The sequence below is a fragment of the Oreochromis niloticus genome, linkage group LG6 (assembly GCF_001858045.2).
Source record: "Oreochromis niloticus isolate F11D_XX linkage group LG6, O_niloticus_UMD_NMBU, whole genome shotgun sequence".
NCBI classification, from domain to species: domain Eukaryota; kingdom Metazoa; phylum Chordata; class Actinopteri; order Cichliformes; family Cichlidae; genus Oreochromis; species Oreochromis niloticus.
The window spans coordinates 16,723,753-16,744,346 of NC_031971.2; positions in this window are offsets into that span (position 1 = coordinate 16,723,753).

The window sequence follows — 20,594 nt, forward strand, 5'->3', positions numbered from 1 at the left end:
TTGACCAGCCCTGAGGACTGCTTCCCACAGCTCAGAGCATTTCAAACTCTCTCCACGGCTTCCTCTTGCTGTCCAGTGATGTCTCCCTGTCTTCACCTTCTCTAAACTCGCCTTTTTTAAAGGTTTTTTTTTTCTTACATGTCAAGCAGTGAGCCTCCTTCAGGCTGCCATGTTGCAATGACTGCAGCTGTTCACAGAATTGCTTTCTAAAGCTCCGGGAAACAGAACAGAGAGGCTGCATTGAAGATTTTCTCGCTGTTTCTGAGTGTGCTGTTGTCGCTTTACGTCTCTCTTCTTTCCTTCCTCACACGTCCAGACAAATATCGAAGATGGACTCGGATGCTGTCGGACGTGACTAAGGCTTTGTCACGACACCTTTCTATTGACAATTACCGGCAAATGAGTTGTATGCTGTTGCAGCTTTTGTCTGCCAATATTATAGACTCTATACCATAGTTAGTATTTCAGAAGACACAAGGAAATGTATTTAAACACACGTAGATAATTATGATACAACTGAAAAAGTAACGAAGCACAGCTGAGAAATATTTTACATTTTTATAATTTTGTATTTTATCATATAGCACAGAAACTCATTAAAGCTCACAAATGAATGTATTGATTAGCTTGATCAATTCTTTTCTGTTTTGAATTTTAAAATCTGTGAATAACAGTGATATCCATGATTTTAAATTTTATCTTCATTAAATGGATGAAAGTTTAGATTTAAGAAAAGCTGTTTGATGGAAAAAATAGTGGCACCAAAAATGCTGCTTACATGCACACAGATTCTATTAACCTACTCACACGTATGCAGTTTTATTTCCTTTAGTCTGCTGATGTAAATTGGGTCAGGTGGCCTTACCTAAAGCTCACATGGCATGCAGCTCAGGGCTGAGTCACCACTGACATGCTCTGTGCAGAGGAGACTTTCTAGGCATAGGCAAACCCAGACATGTGCAGTTTTACAATTGCTATCCGATTTAGAGCCCTGCTTTTTAAGTCTAATGCTTCCAAATGGCTGTCCAACTGAGATGAACTGCTCCTTCTAGATGAGATAAAGCACAGTGAGTGTTCCCCAGTAAGATGGATGGGCACATTTGCATGCTGGGCTGTCACTTCCACCACTGCAAGACCTCCGTCTTCCTTAATTTCTTTTTAGTCTTTTCTCCATCCTTTTCTTTGCCTTTTTCTGAAAGGAAGCTGTACATAAATTACTAGTAGTTAGGGAAATGCCGTGATGTCTAATGTATTATTCACAGTTTATTGACAGTGGTCCTTTAATTTTTTTCCACTTTCCACTAAATGGCAAGTGGAGTGGTAAGAGGATAAGTAGCCAATTCAAATAAAACAATGGATTGTGGTTAATGAGCAGGTCACGGTATTAGGTTTTCCAGGCAGTTAAGCCAGAGGTTTGTTCAGACAAAAATTGAATATATTGTATCATGTTCAGGGTTGCAGTAATTACTAGAAATGAGAATTGAGATTATCAGCGTACAAACAGAACTAGTATTAATGACCAACATTATTAGTGACACATTGAAGGATTTTAATGGACATCTACAATTATGAGCATTGTGTGATTTGCCAGGGTGGATGGGACATTTCAGAAAACTGAATTTCACTTTCAGGTCTTGCAGTCGATGCCATAAAACACTGCCAGCGACACTGGATCCTAATTAGTTTCAACTTTTCCTTAAGCCAATGAGCACTGCTGTTTCAGAGTAAAAACTACAATGAACTAAATAAAAGAGAAATGAAACAGATTGACAGCATCAGGAGACACACCACTTGCATAATTGTTGACTTCAGAATTTCCTACAAACTTATGTTGTACAGCTCCTTCTTTCAAATTGTTCAATTGCAGCCATGCACCAGCACTGCTATTTGCCATCTACTGGAGATATGAATTGCGCCTCTGAAGAAATTCCTACCCACTCCCAACATGGCCGTACTACATCATTCACAAATTAGAACCTACAGTCCATGAAGTTGTAAAGCATGCTACAAAGCTGAGTCATTTTCACATATTTATTCACATATATTTATTAACTCAAGCTTAAAAGTTTAAAGATCTCTGTCTAAATAAATAAATAAATCTGGGTAAATTCCCAGATGATTAAACATGCAACTATTTTGCTGTTAATAACCGAAATGACTAAAGAAAATCAACAGTCTATTTATGCAAGATCATTCATAATTTTATTGGGGTGGTTATATTGGTTGGGTCTGATTATTGGGGGGGTCATAACCCCCCCCTAACACCCCTGGAAATTACGCCCCTGGTATAATCAGCAGCACATTTTGAGATTGCTTCATATTAAATATCAAAGTAAGAAACAGACAATCCTTCAAAAAAATGTAAAACACAGCATATGATAAAAGGAAGGCGTTAAACTCGATGAAGGAAAACTTTTGTATTTTTTAGCTATATGAGACGATTAATCACGTTCCTTGTAAATGTTGCTGAAATGTGAGATAATTATACAACATCGCAAACACACATATTGTCGGATTAGTTCGCAGTTTAGCTAACCTCAGCACTGTTAGCATCAGTGGTCTTGGTTTTTTCCAAGCTAGCGTTTACATCCTTGTACTTTCGGTTGCTTGGCTAAGTTCAAATGTTCTTCCAATGCCACTTTTTCTTTTTAAAAATCAAAGTACTAAACCACGCTGCTGGTTCCCTCTTGGGCATCTACAACATCCATTACCAGACAGAGTTTAGGCAGCCATCCTTGGATAGTGGCTAGCAATGATGTAGCATCAATAAAATAAGAACAATATGTTTCTTTTTGGCACCCTCCATAATATGCCACCTAACACAAATATGAAAGAGGTTTAGATTTCCTGCAAAGAATAGCTGCTCCGGTGGGTGAGGTTGGGAAAAATTGTGAGAAAATGGGTTATAACAACACTGTTACTACATTTTTTTTAACCTTGAGGGGAAAATTGATGATGGAATTGGAGTGTTACTTTTTGCCCTCACAAAAAACTAAAGTTGCATGAAATTGTTAGAGATAAAATGATGTCTTAACTTTCAACATGCATGAACATCTGCGGGTTTCCAGCCTCTTCTGTTTGTTCTCCACATGCTTTGGCTCTTTTGAGGCGAGCTGTTGGAGTCTAACTGTAAGTATTGTGTTGTAACGAAAAGTTAACAATGTCCCATGAGTTCTCCGCTCACACTGACAATGACTGACAGTTTCTGTTGATCACACACTTCAATCCCATTGGAGAGTACTACCTATTCCAGCTCATGAATACAAGAAGCCTCAGTGCAAAAAAAAAGAAAAACTCACAAGAACTAGTTCTCTGGTTCCTAGACCCTCAAGTGCATCTTGGAGAAATATTTTAAAATAGTTCAGACATGAAGAGGAAATATGCTTTAGAGGGTATTTAAATATTCAGTGTCATTCCATGTCTACAGTGCAAAAACATTTTTCTGAGACTATAGTCTGTTGGTTTCACAGAAGATCAGATGATAAATGAATTTGGAGCCATATAATGGTAAGTTAAGACAATGCGAAGCATATTATGAGCTGGGTTTGCGGCATGCTGTGCAGGTACTGTTACACCTCTACAGATAGATAGTGAATGGAAAATGTAGCGTGATTAGCCTCATACTGAAAGACCTGCAAAACCTCTCATTATTCATTCTTCCACCTGTCAAAGTGAAGTATTACTGTCTCTTCCAGTCTTGACATGCTCTTACCAAATCCACAAGGGGCCTTTCGTTAAACTGCTGTTCCCTTCACTGTGATGTTAAATGGCTCATTAGTAAGGCTAAGGTGTCATGTACTGAAGGACAAATGTATTAGCTCTGCAGCTTTACCTGTGCTGTCATATACATAAAGTAGGGAGTGGAGATTAGTGCTGTCTGCGTAGCTCTTAAAGCAAGTTGGCTCGCAAACCTCGAAGTGATGAACTGAGATTTTAATTCTCTTTTGGCATTAATTTAATAATTGCATTTGACAGTGATGTCACATGCTTCTTACTGGATGCCGTTATGAGCTTGCAGTGCTTTGATCCCAGAATAAACAGCCAGTGTTCATCCCCACTCAAAGCTTTCGCAGCTTTGAAACTTCAGGCACTTTCAGTGCAGAGCCAGGTAGGTCGGAACATCTTTTTGCTTTAATAAATGAAATCATCACTTAAAAACTGCAATTTGTATTTACTCAAGATATCTTTTTCTAGTATTAAAAGTTGTTTGATGAGCTGAAACATGTAAATGTAACAAATATGCCCTGCAAAAAATCAGGAAAGGGGCAATCGCTTTTTCACAGCACTGTACGAATGCATATATGAAGCATATGTGCAAAAAATGTTATTTAACAATGTTATTTAAAAACTTTAAGGAATGAAAAACTTTGCAGAATACAAAATAAGGTTATTTCATTAAATCAGACCAGAGAAAATCTAATGTATAATGTATATATCTTGTAAATAATGCATAATGGATTATAATGAAAAATAATGGGTAATACACATTTTCTTGGTATTTTGGGGTATTTTATGGAACTTTTTTTTAAACAAATAACATCATAGCTTTGTCCCTTACCTTCATGCCAACCATGAAATGGCACGCTAAAAGATGAAATCGTGTAGATATGACACACAAAATGTGACAGAACAGGGTTGTTTTTCATAAATATTACTCGGATATATTCTTCCAAATTGGCTGTTGCATGTCAGTGTGAGATTGTGTGGATACATGTTTATTTTTAAGACTACAAAACTGGAAATCTGTCCAGGACTTAACCCTCTTTTCACCCTCATGTCAGTCAGGATAGACTCCAGTTCGTCTCTGCCCAACTTCACATGGCTGATAATCCAGCAAAGAAGAAGGGAGTACAGGGAGGATAAAATGTGTCGGGGGGTCAGCATATAGCTAGCCCTCTTTGTCAAGAGGGGCATGAGGCATTGATGATCTAACTCCATCTGGGCCTTCTCTGAGCTACGTCCTCTCTCCTCATGTCAGGCCTATTCTTTCAGCTTGGCCATCAAAGTTTGCCACTGTGTTGTTTTGAGCTGACCTTGTTTGTGTTTTCCAGGTGACATCCATCTTTGGATGGGCTTTGTTGTGTGGTCTGCCCAGCCTGTTGTATGTCCCGACTTTTCACTCCTAGCACCCCACTCTCACTCTTTGTCTCACTCTCTCATAGAGTTTTTCAATTGTGCAGAAAATGTGGGGTATTTTTGGACCTGATAAATATAAAAACCAAGCATCGCTTTTGAATGGAAAGGTTTTTTGTTTTTTTTTAAACAAGTGTCCTCATGAGGGGAAAAATAGTTCATCTTAGAGCAATTAACTCACCATTGTTTAACAAAGTATAAAACACTATTCAGCAAAATGAATTATAAGAGGCAGTAATACCAAAACAACGGTCTCGGGAAGTAATGGTTCCTATCCAAGCAAGCTGTGGTTCTCGTGGTTCTCATGTCGAGAAGACAGGATGACTGTCCATCACTAACCACTGAAATCCAGAGTCAGTGGTGTTCACTAATTCCACGAAAGCCCAACCTTAACGTCTCACTGACAAACTGCAACGTTTCTGATGTTTTGAACATAGAACATGAAACGTCTGCATTATCATTTGTATCATTCATATCATGACTTCCTGTTTCATGTTGGCTTTCATCAGAAGTAGTCTTGCTGAGCTAGACAGCTACACGCCTATTTTCGTTGATTCTGTAACTTGATGGTTTTGGGATAGGGTTGTTTTCATTGGGACTCTACCCTTCTCAGCTTAATTAGATCTGTAGGTAGGAGGTAGAGCAGGTGATCCAGTAATCGGAAGGTTGGTGGTCCAATCGTCGGCCGCTCCAGTTTGTAACAGTTTGGCAAGATATTGCTCTCTGATGTGTCACATCAGAGTTTGAATGTTAGATAGAAAAAGTGCTTGTATGAATGGGTGAATGAGGGATGAGCAGAAAAAAAAAGCTATATAAGAACCAGTCCAGTCCATTTACTGAGGCTATGCTACTATGCAGCAACTGGAATATTAAATATACATTAGACTTTTATTGTTTGGTGAGAATACAATAAGAAATGTTTTGTATGCTTAACTATGGTTCCTTGTAAGCCATTTGTAGGTTATGCATGATACAATAATAAAACTTTCATGACATTGTGTCATTCATTTTGTAGTGAATATTGATTCATTTTACAGCCATGAAAAGTGACTCCTGCTGTCGGATGAGCTGCAGTAAGAATAAGAAAGCAGAATAGGCCTTGCCCCTAGAGTTAATAAACTTGCGCTATCAGTTTTATAAACAGCAAAGTGTGGAAATGTGTTTATCATTGAAATTCTGTCAGGTACAGCACTATCACCGGATGGATCTGCAATGCAAAACACTTTCATTGGCATGTTTGTCTTTGAAAATGGGAATTTGTTGCAAAACTTCTCTCACTTCTAATTTCCCATCCCATTATTTCTTTCCCTCAGCCTCTTTCTCTCTCGCGCGCTCTTCGTCTATATCCATGCCCGTGTTTTTCATCCCGTCCTTCTTTGCTATCAGTTCAGAGGAAGAAACAGATTGTCTACTCGCTCCCATAATCAATTTGTGTCAGCGTACCAGGTTTCTCTCTGAAAGTGCCAGTGCTGGGAGAACGCTTGGTATTCACAAAAAGAAATAACAGGCCACCATAAATTCTGTGGAAAGACGCTGTCTGTTTCACTTATGTTTAGGGAGATCACCACCAGATAACGCTTGATAACATCTTCTGTACCGGTACCAGTGGCCCCGTGGGACTCCCCTTCTCTCACATCTCAGTTTTCAAGTGCCTTGGTTGTCAAGAGTAAACAACCACTTTCAATTACCAGGAGGCTGTTTGAAGCTGTTTGTTTAAAAAAAAACCCCAAAACCCAACAGAAAATCCCAGAAAAAAAACAGTGTGTCTTTATTTATTTATTTTTCATTACTAGTTGAGTTTCTTTTGATAATTTGCCATTTTCACCTGGGGTTCAGTGAGCATTTCCTTCTACACTATGAACTGTCATCACAACGTCCCATGATAGTCTGTCAGATTTTAACAAACTACCACAAGCTGCGATATTTCTGAGCTTTTCTAAATAAAGCAGTTTTTCATTTTTACCCCAAGGCAGAAAACTGCATTTAGGTAGATGCATAGCTGTACATTCAGTTATTCATTGAAATTCATGAGGTGAGGGGTAAAAAGAAACAAGCCTAATTTTTCATAAGCATGTTCACAAGCACGAGGCCATTTGTAAAACCTGTTCAGATGAATACACATGAAATAAATGTTAACTCTCCTGACAGGCTATTAATAAAAGACCCCGGTGTTTGATGTAGAGGCAAGGCGAAGGTATGTAGCAGAGGAGTTAGGGATGTTATAAGTGCTGTATCTTAACTTAACTGATGTCTTTTAGGACCCTTGACTCCCTCGGGCTTGATCCTCTGATTGGGACTTCCCCTTATCCAGAGTGATACATGCCAGACAGATTTTCCAGCCAGTGTCGGATTGGTGAAACAACACTGTCTTATGATATTCAGATTTATTCTGCCCAGTGTGGCTGGTTGGGGACTAAACTAGTTTATCCCTCAGTCACACAGGCCTAGAGACCAGTGGGCGACCATCCACAAGTAAAATGTGGATTCCCCAACTGGTTGGCTAATGGTTGCCAGAGATTACCGGCTTTTGCCAGGTGAAATCAATCAAAAAGAAAAGTGTTGAACCAAAAACCTTGCGATTGCTTTAATCACCAGAAGATTGCTGCAGTCACCTGTACTTTGCATGGAAGTTGCTAACTACATGCGAAGTACAGGCGAAGAATGGAAGAGGTTTGCCTTCAAAGTAAACGTTGGCTCTGACTGTTTAAAGCAACACATTTCAAAATCTGCAACTTTAATGTCAGATGCAGATGTTCTCCGTGCCCGGTTTCCATTATTCTCTTCACAGTTTCCTGCCACTTAGCGAGTAGTTGTTGAGTGTTGGCGTCTTCCATCCAACCAAGTAATCTATCAAGGTGATCAAAGCAATCACAAGGAGGTTTTAAGCACAACATCATACACATCTGTACAACCGCTATCACTGAGCGACAGCAAGCAGTCTCCCACAAACACTCACCAACTGGCCAGAGAATATACATTTTAACTTAGCCACCGGTGATTACCAGAGTGTCACTGACTGTTGTTGTGAGGCAGCTGGTGGCTGGAAACCAGCTTTTTGTTTGTTAATATTTTCCTTGTTTTGAAGCTTAAGGTGAAATTACTGGGCTGGCTCCTTTCTTATGCTCCCCTCCGTAAACCTCCAGTGCTACTCGCCAGCTCTCTGTAATCTGTCAAAGGAAGAACTTGCCCGCTCACCTGCCTGCTCTCGACTCACCTTCTCGGCCAACTTGCCAGTTGCCTCCTCACTCCTCCCACGGCACTGCTCACTCCCTATTCAAGTAAAACTGTTAACCCATACCTAAGGCTCACTCTTATGTTCCTGATCATCCTTTTGGACTTACTCTCTTGCCTCCTCTCTAACAGTTCCCGTGTACCAGCCTATATTGCCACTGAATTCCTCCACCAACTGCCTTCAAACCATTAAATCCCCCAACTGTTCTCCAGGCTTTCATGATTGGGGCTTTAGCAGTTGGATTCACAGTGACTGCCAGCAACCGCCAACAACTTGCCAGGCCGTTGCCAACTGGTCTCTTGGCCTGTGTGACTAGGGCTTTAACTGTGAGAGTAAAAACAAGTGTCCAGATTCTCACCATCGTGTGATCTGATTTAACCACATGATGGTGAGAATCTGGACACTTTGAAGTGATTTCAGTTTCTTGGATTGCTTTCATGGTTCCGTTGCACTTTTTGTCAAACAGCCATTTTTATTCATCCAGCTGGAAAAGCCATGCTGCAAACAATATTAACACTAATTTTTGTGTTATTTAAGTATTCCAGCAAGCCGTGACATTGAACCAGCATGCACAATAACAGGAAGCTGAAAGAGATGCAATGAAGAGAATTCAGCAGTCATTTTTGCTTTGATGTGCCAAAGTATCAAAGTCTAAGAGGGAAAGTAAGGTGATCGATCACATGGTTTTTCTTTTATTCAGGTCCATTTTTGACTTCAGTAGTGATGCCAAGGACATGGCATGGCAGTACAGTGTGTCCACAGCCATTGCTCTCTTCATCCAACACTCAAAGACATTATATTTTCTGTTTGGTCATGTGCCAGGAGCTAATAAGATAAGATAAGATAAGATAAGATAAGATAAGATAAGATAAGATAAGATAAGATGACCTCATTAGTCCCACAGGTGGGAAATTTTTTTCGTTACAGCAAAAGTGCAAAGTTATGTAGCAGAAATTAGAAAACACTGGAATGCAATAAAATAAAATAAAATAATATATACAATAGAATAAAATAGAATACAAATGCTATATACAACTGAGTGCGATATTTATATATTAATAGTGTGGAGGTGGAAACTAGTTGAACCAAAGGCTGATTTTTCAGCGGTGGACAAAGTTCACACATACTTTGGGGGAGCACTTACTCATTCAGTGTGCAGCCTTCATAAAGCTCTTTCCAGAAAATTGTTTTTCATATTTATTTACAAAAATTTCCTAATTTCTCTTCTTGAATGGATTTTCAGCTCTGGGTGATAAAACTGACTGAATGCTCAAAGCATAAGTAGGAAATATAATAAATAGAAAAATAAATGATCTATTGAACAGAGCCCGTGGTGGTGGATGCAATCAGCAGGTCTCAAACACAGGCTACTGAGGCAGTGTTGACGCTCAGAGCTGTTAGTTTACTAAGCAGGAAAAGGGGCTGATGTTTACCTCTTCCTGCCCCCAAACCCTGCTCCGTGCAGCCTGCTGTGTTCACTGTTTTCCCACCGAGCTAAAAAAAACAGAACTGCCTGTCTGCTGGTCAGCTGGCTCGTAGTGCAGCCCAGTATATGAGATTAGGAGATCAAGGGAGCACAAGTCTTTCTTCAATGTGCCTGTAAGCTTGAGTAAAGTGTGTATACCTGTGTGACATGAGAGTACTAGGTCACTGCAAACGTGTTCGGTAGTTTGCCACAAGGACCACGAGGGCAAATGAAACATGTTCTGAAGCTAAAACCAAATCCATACTTAATGAGATCTATGCAGCAACTGATGTGATAATTATCCTCATTTTATCGTATTATTTCAGAGTAAACATCATTTAAACAGCAAAAACTAAAATTAATCTTTAACATTGCTGTATATAGCTCGAAGGAACAAGCGATTGTGGTGAAGTAACGTTTTGTACCGCATTTCAATTCAGCGAGAGGTGGGAGGCAACTAAGAATTTGGTTGGGGGTGGGGGTGGTGGGGTAAAGATAAGTTCAAAGCCATATGGAATGTGCATAGCAATGCATTACACTGTCATGGTGGGGATAGAGATTGCAGGCCCATTCTCACCAGGGGAAACGGTCCAATTATTAGATAATGTTCAGAACAAGTCATGGATTAAGGCTTTGCAAGAGTCAGGATGCTCTTCAAATGAAGATGGTTTGATTAGCATGCACTCAGCCTTTCCCACTGCCACATGAAGTTTGAGGCTGAATGAAGCATTTCATCTCTTCTAACCGTTGTTTGCAAATCCTTTGCAAGAAATACGCTGTCAAAATCAACATTACTCTATCTCCTCGAAGTTCAGTGCCAAGAGTCTCACTGTGCATGTGAACAAATATTGTTACTATGCCGGGACTATAGTAACAGTATTTGTTCATGCTAATGAAATTTGTATTTTTATTTCTTGATTAGAATACCAGCATTGCACACTGGCCAAATGTGTCTCAATTCTTTGTAGGTATGATTATAATTATCGGTTAATTAGTTCAACTGGTCCAAAATATACCAAGATGGATCTATTTTACTATCTTTCTGTTGATATTTTTTATCCTTGAGACTCTACTACAGTAGCTTTACATGCTTTATGCTTCCAAATAAACCTTTCTATTCTGCTACTGAAGTCTTGGTGCAGTACTTCTGATCAACCACTGTCTGAAACAAGCTGTTGCAGCTGCTATAATACAACTTTTTTTCTGATTGGCTGCCCCTTGGAAACATAAGTTTTAATTGGGTGATGTAGATACCAAAACCTTTTCCAAATGATGACCACTTAAAGACATCATACAGAGCAGACTGATGCCTGATTAATGGCAGCTCAAAGGGATTATTTGACACATATGCTGACCACGTTATCAAACTCTTTGACTGATCAATCGGCTGTTATATAGGGCAGAAGAGCCTATACCAACAATATTCATGATTTCTGAAAATAGAGCTACATCAGCTGGCTATCACAGCACAGAAATGATTGAGGAATAGCAGTAACAAGCCTCATATCCTCAGCTATGAAGTCGAATCCCACTGTGAGATAATTTTTGGGTTTTAACAAGAGAGGAGGCTTCACATCTGTCTTGGTCTGAGCATAGCTGCTGGTACTGACAGACGCTGAAGTCGTCACAGCTGTTGCTGGATGTGTCTGCTGTTGCAAAACATATTGAAATATATCAGTTCACTCTCAAAGCCTCAAGAATTTCATAGCAAGTTGGCAGAGCAGTTTCACTGTTTATACACAGTATCCTAAGTAGAGCCTGACCGATATTTGGTGATGCACAAATCCAACACTTATGGCGGATATATTATTCTTTCAGACAAACAAAACATAAACAGAGTTCTCTGGCATTTGCTATGTATTTTTTTACTTACTCGTGTGCACCGACTGTGTTTTTGGCGTACCAAACAGGATTTGCCAACATGGAAGTTGCAGAGCGCCCTCTGGTGGGCAAACTATGCAGCATCATCAATCAGAAAATAATTGAAGGGTGTTTTTTCCGTTCGTTACTATCTGAAAGGTTTCACTCGACTTACTAAACTTAACTAAAACTTCAAACGGCAATTATTTGGGACCATCACTTTACAAGTTCAAAATATTATTCCCGTTAGTTTAAGACTGTACAAGTGAACTTCATATAAATCATGTGTTGTTATTCATAAGTACTGAATAAGAATTGAGCCACTAGACTGAGCTTGTTCCTCTCAAGAAAATTGTACTCTAATGGTGCTTAATGCCACCATTCTCACAGCAGCATTAATAATTAATCAGTGCATCCAAATGTTATTGGAAGACTCATGTTTGTGAACTGAGACCCACACATCCACTCTACTTGTAAAGAATGACCCACGACTGCACCTGTGTGCTACAATTGTTTATTACTTATAGCAAAAACTAAATTTTCTTGGGGCTATTTAATATGTTTGGATTTAATATTTTATTTTGTGCTGTATACGTGCGTAACTTGCACTGAATTTCTGAATAGGTAACAGTTGAAGCATCACAATCAGCAGGAGCAGGAAATGGAGTAAATTTTACTCTGATCGCAACTTCTTATTCTTATTTAGGCTTCATGCAGCTATATGGCATTTCCATTTTTAAAAAAAGTATAATCATTTGAGGTGAATTAGTATGTGACTCGAGCAATGGAAATACATTGTGCTCCTTCTTAGTTTCTCTGATTATTGATTATTTTATGTAGCTCAAATCCGAGCACGGTCGTTGTCATAGTAAAACCAGCATTGCAACACTGGAGAGAAGCAGCTTGAGATTCCTGCTGGTTAACATGTAGTTTTAATGAGCCACGGTTCAGTCTCCATTTCATTCTTGTTCAGTTGTCGGGCAACAAAACACAAAAAAATGTAAATCAGAACACTTTTAATAGGAATGGCTGCATCAAAGAGAGTCACCAAAAGTAAGAAAGAAAACACCTACAGCATGCAGGCCTAAATCATGCCATTGTTTATTTTGCTTTAACACGTGTTAAAGCCCATACATGTGCAATTGCTCCTTTTGATTATATACAATGTCATCAAGTATAATCCTGTCTTTATTTTTCCCCCTTTTTGTACGCAAGTCAAAACTGTTCCAATAGAAATGGATGAACTAAACTAAGCATATCCTTACTGCCACTATAGGAGCTGAGAGGGTAAGTAGCAGCCATGTACTGCTAATCAAGTGCAGCTGATTAACTGATCATTAGCAAGTGTGAGAGTCTCAATACAAGCAGAAGTTTTGGCAGTTTGCCTGTCTCGAGCATTCAGCTGTGTGTTAATACAACACCACAGTCTTCCCAGGAAATTCACCTCAAGGTCAGACTGTGCTCAGAACAAAACCCCAAGCGCTACATCTCAGACTCCACTGACCTCAGTTGGCATGTTAAATATTAAAGTTCATGACAGAACAATTAGAAAAAGGCTGAACAAGTATGACTTGTTTTAAACGGATGCCAGGCTTGTTCTTCAGCCACAGGATCTTGGCACCTTGCAGTCATCGAGTTGACCATGAACTTCTCTGCATACTAAAGGTTTATAGGGTCATGTGGGAGGCTATCTGTTTGAAATTAGGTCATGGAACAGGTCAATGATCCCATCGGCGTAACTTTGTGCTGAACATTGGGGGGGTCAAGATCTCTGTCTAAATAAATAAATAAATCTGGGTAAATTCCCAGATGATTAAACATGCAGCTATTTTGCTGGTAATACCTGAAATGAATTAAGAAAATCAACAGTCTATTCATGCAAGATAATTCATAATTTTATTGGGGGGGGTTATATTGGTTGGGTCTGATTATTGGGGGGATCATAACCCCCCCTAACCGCCCTGGAAATTACGCCCCTGAATGATCCTAAGCCCCAAAAATTCTCAACAATCATGTGAATTACTAAAAGTGTCAAACAGAAAAGGATTACTGCAGCTATTGATACAATCTCCCATCACATCCTCCTCCATAGATTTTGCGCAACTACAGTGTTTTGAAAAACTGTGTGCCCCTGTGTGCTAATTTAAATATTAGACAAAGATAACAAAAGTAAACACAAAATGCAGTTTCTAAATTAAAGTATTTATTTTTAAGGGGAAAAAGTCATCAAACCTTTATGGCCATTTGTGAAAAAGTGATCCCCAAGATATTTGGAAAATAGTCTGTTGACTGACAAGATGAAAGTTGAATGTTTTGGAAGGTGTTTGTCCCATTGCATCTGGCTTAAAACTAACTCAGCGTTTCAGAAATGGACATCATAACAACAGGTAAAATATGGTGGTGGTAGTGTGATGGTCTGGGGCTGCTGTGCTGCCTTGGTACCTGGAGGTTTGCTGGGATAAATGGAACCATGAATTCTGCCATCTACCAAAACATCCCGAAGGAGAATATCTAGCCATCTGTTCTTGACCTCAAGCTGAAACACACTTGGGTTCTGCAGCAGGACAGTGAACCAAAACACACCAGCAAATCCACTTTGAATGGCTTAAGCAAAAAAAAAAGAAGTCTCTGGAATGGCCTAGTCAAAGTCCTGACCTGAATCCAATTGAGATGCTGTGGTATGACCTTAAAAAGGCAGTTCATTCTCGAAAACCCTCCACAATTCTTCAAAGATGAGTGGGCCAAAATTCCTCCACAGCGCCGTAAAAGACTCATTGGCAGTTATTGTAAACACTATCCATACTCACAGATAGCATTCCATTTCGGTTAATTACGGTGCGCCCCAGGGCACTGTCTTGGCCGTTTTCAGCTTTTTTTTTGTCTATTCTATCTACTCGCCCCACTACTATGAGCCTTTAGTTGCTCTGCTCCAAGACTTTTGAATGTTCTTCCACCAGATCACAAGACCAGAAATTCTATTTCTATTTTTAAATCCCATCTAAATACCCATCTGCTCAGAACTGCATACCCTTCATTATAACATGGTCTTAGTCTATTGCTACTTTGATCTTGACTGTTCGGCTGTATCTGTCTTGCAAGTTTTTCCTCCTGTGGCTAGGTATTCAGTATTGTCACGCTCCCATAAAATGCCATTTTACTAAATGAGCTATATGAACCTATGAGGAAACATACTCCTCATCAGCTCTCTCTTAAAAACAAAAAAGAGTGATTAACGCATCTTCTTTAATAGTGCTTTTTGGAGGGGCTGCTTTCAATTTGGCTTTCATTCAATTGCTCTCTTGAAAGACAATCTTTTATATCTTTAAGCAGTAAATGGTGACGATAATGAAAATGACATTAACAATTCTTAAAAAGAAAATGTTTTAGGCTCATGATGAGGCATCACATTGTGCATTACACTGGAATATAATGTTAAAAAATCTCTGCCTATACTGTAAGACTTATCCTTAGTGCACTATAGACATCTGCATCCAACAATGGTCCAGATTTTTATTTTGTTTGATATCGATATATTTTTGGTAAATAATAACACATGTTGACCCTGTCAATAACATCTGAGTCTTGTGCCACATTTTATGTCAGATTCCACTATTTACTTGGGATTTTGTCTGCATCAAAGTGATGGTGCTGTTAAGGTCTTCTCCCTCATTACTTCAGCCACACCATCTAACTTTACTAAAATGTGACTAAAAATTCTCCAGATGATGAATTATTCATATCTTAGCAAACCTTGTTAGTTACATTTTTATTTTACACAGAAAGTAAAATATTGATTTAAGTCAAATTGTTGCTTCAGAAAAAAGAAAAGAAAAGTTTCTAGATTTATAATAAAAAATATAAAATTTATATCGAGGGTTAGCAAATTCAGCACAAGGTCAGATGAGGTTGTGCAATGCTCAGATAAACTGCAAAAAAATCAAGGAGCTACAGCTCAGACTCTACAGGCTTCAGTTGGCATGTTAAATATTAAAGTTCATGACAATACAGAAAAAGATTAAACAAGTATGGTTTGTTTGGAAGGACTGGCAGAAGAAAGCATCTTCTCTCTAAAAAGAATATGACAGCAAAGTTTATGTGCGTGTCTGGCCAAGACTTCTTTGGACAAGACAAGACTGAAGTGAAGATATTTGAACATAATGCACAGCAGTATGTTCGATGAAAATCAAACACAGCACATCAACACAAACACCTCATGCGGGCTGTCAAGCATGGTGGTAGAGGAGTGATAATTTTGGCTTGTTTAACAGCCATGGGACCTGTTCTTGAGTCATTGAGTGAACTGTGAATGGCTTTGTATACTAAAGGATTTTATAGTCAAATGTGAGGCCATCTGCCCGACAGCTAAAGCTTGGTGCAAACTGGGTCATGCAACAGGGCAACAATCCCAAGTACAACAGAGAATCGACAACAGAACGGCTGAAAAAGAAAAGAATCAATATTTTGCAGTGGCCCAAGTCCAGACTTCAACTTGTTTGAAACGCTCTGGTGGGACCTTAGGAGAGCTGGGCATTACCAAATGCCCGGAAACCTCAGTGAACTGAGGCAAAGTGGTAAAGAAGAGTGGGCCAAAATTCCTCCAAAATCATATGAGAGATGATAAAGTTATGGACAAAAGGATTAATTCAAGTTATTGTTGCCAAAGATAGTTCTACAAGCTACTGATTAATGGGTTGTCCTTAGTTTTTCACAGGACAAAAGCTTTCTTTTACACATAATTTTATGTATAGGAAAAATGCTCTCATAGTCTGAGTCAGCCATCTAAATATACAAAGAGTGTATCTACAAGAGTGATGTGATTTGTCTTGACTGCTGCAGTGCTTGTCGCATCAAGCCTAGTCCCTCCAAAGCTCTTTAATAAATAGAAAATGAGATATGACAAAGCAGTATCTAGGTATTCAGAAAATTCAGTATTGACTGTCTTAACATCTGTCACAGTTATACATGTTATCAAATCCCAGATGACAGATAAGCCTGGGCTTCGGATTTGATTATGATGAGATGTACTGCATGTATGAAGTGCAATCTTCTGCTCTTTTTGAAAAAAATTCATTCATTATAGTCATTTTATTCCAGTAAACCAACCAAACCTGTAAGCAAACGTGATGAAGCAATGCCTTTAATAGAGGTGACAGCCAGCAGCATGTCAGCATATTATAATGGCACCTTCAAGAACAGCCATGCTTTATGAACAAAAAACAGATGCAGGCAAAAGCGCTCCAAACCCATAAACAGTGCAATTATCAAAGCACTTTCTCGAGCAAAAACACAAACACTAAGAGGTGTCTGTCAATATAGAGACACTGCTCATATTAAATCAGACACACAGGGGGACACAGATGTGACAGTGGAAATGGACTGAAAGCAAAGTGATATTAAGGACAGAAAAACACAAGCAAAAAGGAAAAATCTGGTCAAATGAGTTCCGGATTGCCATGGGAGAGTAACGGTATGAAACAGCTCTTCTCTTTGACTTTTGAAAGGAGCAGACACGCATGGGTGTCTCAAGAGACCAATAAATGGTGCAGTAAATAGAAACTGCACGCAGATCAAAGAAACGGTATTCACATCAACCTAAAAAATCCAAAACAAACTCCCAAACACCTGAGCACATATGGGAGGGGAAAAAAAGACAGAGGAAACCTCAGGAGAGGGAATATGAAAGCGATACACTCCGTTTTAAAAGAGGTACAACCCATTTGAAAATGGCTGGGCATGCAGTGGAAAAATGTGGATCTAGAGGTTTCACGTGCAAGCGGTAACAAGTGGCATATTAAGTAAAACTAGATGCAAGAACTACTAAAAGTACTTTGCTAAACCATCACAAACAAATGCAATGTTTGTCAGCTTGTTCAGAAAATGAAATAAAGCTAAAACCGAGCACCTCACTGCAGTGACTCGATTTTACAGACCAGCCACTAACGACAGAGGCACCTGAGAGTCACAGTGCAGCTCACAATACGCCAGGTTAACAGTGCAGCCGGCAGGAGTCTGTGCACGGAGCTGCAGAGAAGGAGGGAAAAACGACAGGAGAGACAGCAGATCGTTGCTAAATTAGGTCTTCAACAGTTCTCCGATCTCCAGTGGCTAAATGCACCTGCGTATGTGACTTTGTGTGACTTGTGAGAAGTTAGTGTCGTCTGATGTGTGAGTGAAGCCAGAGAAGAGTGAATCCTTTAGTCGCTTAACTTTAGTCAGCCCTGAAGTGAGCAGATAAGCTCAGAGTGCAGAATATGGTAGTAGTTACTGACAAGGATGAGAGCTCTCTTCTACCACTGTTCATATTTTCAGTATTATTCCAAAGAAAACCTCTAATATTTTTAAATTATATTTTAAAGTGGATGTCTTCTGACCGTGTAAGTACATCAGATCACAACATTCAGCCCAACAGCTGCAGGTTGAGTGGTATTCAGCCTGAACTACACACACCAGTGAATGTATACCCTGCTTCACAATTCGTAACATTAACAAGATTCCCAACAGTGCATTAGGAGGTAGAGCAGGTCAACTTCTAATCAGATGGTTGATAGCTCAATCCCCAGGGCCCAGTCCACATTGTGACGTCTTCTTGGGCAAGATGCATCTGTGTGTGTGTGTGTGGACGGGTATTAACATCTTCATGGGGACCAAAAATTGGTAGTTTACTATACTTGTGGGGACAAACAGCCCTTGTGGGGACCAAAATCCCGGTCCTCACGAGTTTGAAGGCATTTTTGAGGCTCAAAATGTGGTTTTAGTGTCAGGGTTACAATTAGGTTATGGTTAGGTTTAGGGTAAGGGCTTAGGGTTAGGCATTCATTTTTGATCGTTAGGGTTAGGGTAAGGGGCTAGGGAAAGCATTGTGTCAATGAGATGTCCCCACAAGGATATAAATATACACATATGTGTGTGTGTGTGTGTGTGTGTGTGTGTGTGTGTGTGTGTCTCAAAGGCACAAAATAAAAGTGCTGCTAAATATGTTTGTGCAAATGGGTGATTGTATTCTGTAGTGCTTTGAGTCCTCAGTGTAGAAAAGCAGTAGCATAAGTACCAGTCCATTTTCCATTTTGCCCAAATTACGTAAGTGATCGCTTTTTGATATGGTCGGCAACACAGCATGTTGTATTATATCCACCACTGAATTGATAAAACGTGTCTTTAAATATCGACCGAGTAGATGATAAAGCTTTTTGATATAACAACATGACTTAACCCTGTTTCACATCATGGCTCTAGCATGCTGCTCAGCTGTAGCAATAAATGGAAACTGTTCCTCTTTTATCAGCGTTTATTTGAACAGCTTGTGACTATTTAAATAAAATGTTTACTACTTGGAGAATATTGGAACTGACTTTGGATAAGTTCATACTCTTCTAATGGAATAATAAACACAAGTCCTATTAATAGACGCCTGGTTCGTCTCTGCAATAATGCGTTGTTGCGCAGAAACACTTTGCAATGAGAATGAAAGGCAGAAATCATAATTGCTTTTCTTTCAATAAACACAAGGCGTTTCCTTTTTTTTCATTTAGAGAAAGCACAAGATGTTGCTTAAATTATTAACTCAGGAGCTGAAGCTTCAGCAAAGCAAAAGCTTGATGTCAGCGTGCTGGAATTTTCTTAGATGTGTCACGTCAGGCAAATTTCCTAACGCATGATTATTTCCTAGTGCATGGCTGTACATCACTGTACCTTTTTAGCACATTCATCATTACTATGAAAAAGCAATCACTGCTGGCCACATGCATCCAGATTTGCCATATTTATTGTGATGATTGTTCATTAAAATCAAAACTTCAAAGATTCCCTAAAAGCTGCAAAAGACTGTAGTGATTATTACCGCCTCAAAATCCAAGTGGCATTTAAGGATTATTCCAATGTACTGATACATACTGAGTGGGATGTATTAGGGAGAAGTTGAACATTTTGTCTTCAGAGGTGATGTGTTAGCAGCAGAAAAAATGGGCAAGAGCAAGAATTTAAGTTAATTTGACAAACTGTGACAAAATTGTGGCGACTGGTCAGAGCATCTCCTAAACAGCAGATCTTGTGAGGTGTTCCCAGTCTGCAGTGGTCAAAAGTGGTCCAAGGAAAGAACAGCGGTGAACCAGTGAAGGTGGGCATGGGCGCCCACGGCTGGCCCGTGTGGTCTGATCCAATGGACAAATTACTTTTGTTCAAGTTGTAAAAGTTGATGCTGGTTCTGATAGAAAGATGTCAGAATACACAGTGGCTCACAGTTTGTTGCGTATGGAGCAGGATTCCCGCAGACCGGTCATGGTGAACCAGATTTAATGGAAATCTTTTGCATTAGGCCCAGAGACTCATCTTCAGACCCACAGACTGGTTAAACTGGCTAAATATGTTATTTTGAGGATAAATCTCTGCAGATTAACATACACAGTCCTCAGTTTTTCCCAAAAAAAAAAAAAAAAAAAATCCTGAAATCCTGAAGGTTTTGTCCAAGTATCCAGAGCACCTCAAGTATATGATGTACTGCTCATATGTTTTTCCATCCATTTAGCTGTGTTAGAGTATGTAAGGACAATGATTGCTGAGACCAAGAAGCTCTCTGTAATTAGTAAAATGCAAATAAAAATGCTGAATCTTAAAGGAATGGACTTTAAATACTACATCCTTTGGGGCTTGTTAGTTCCACACTTCTGACCAGTTTGGGTAGAGCCAGTACTCTGCACCCATCTGTAGTGTTTTCAAGGAGGCAAATGAAATGACTGCAATTATAGCCGATTTTAAGCTATTTATAATGGCTCATAGCTTGTTCCCAGTGGCTGCATCATTTATTATTTTTGAACACTCCAAAAGTCCTTAAAATATAGAGCAGCAGCTCAAGGAGATATATATATATATATGAAGAGCAGCACATGGTAGATAGGAAGATGTTTGAAC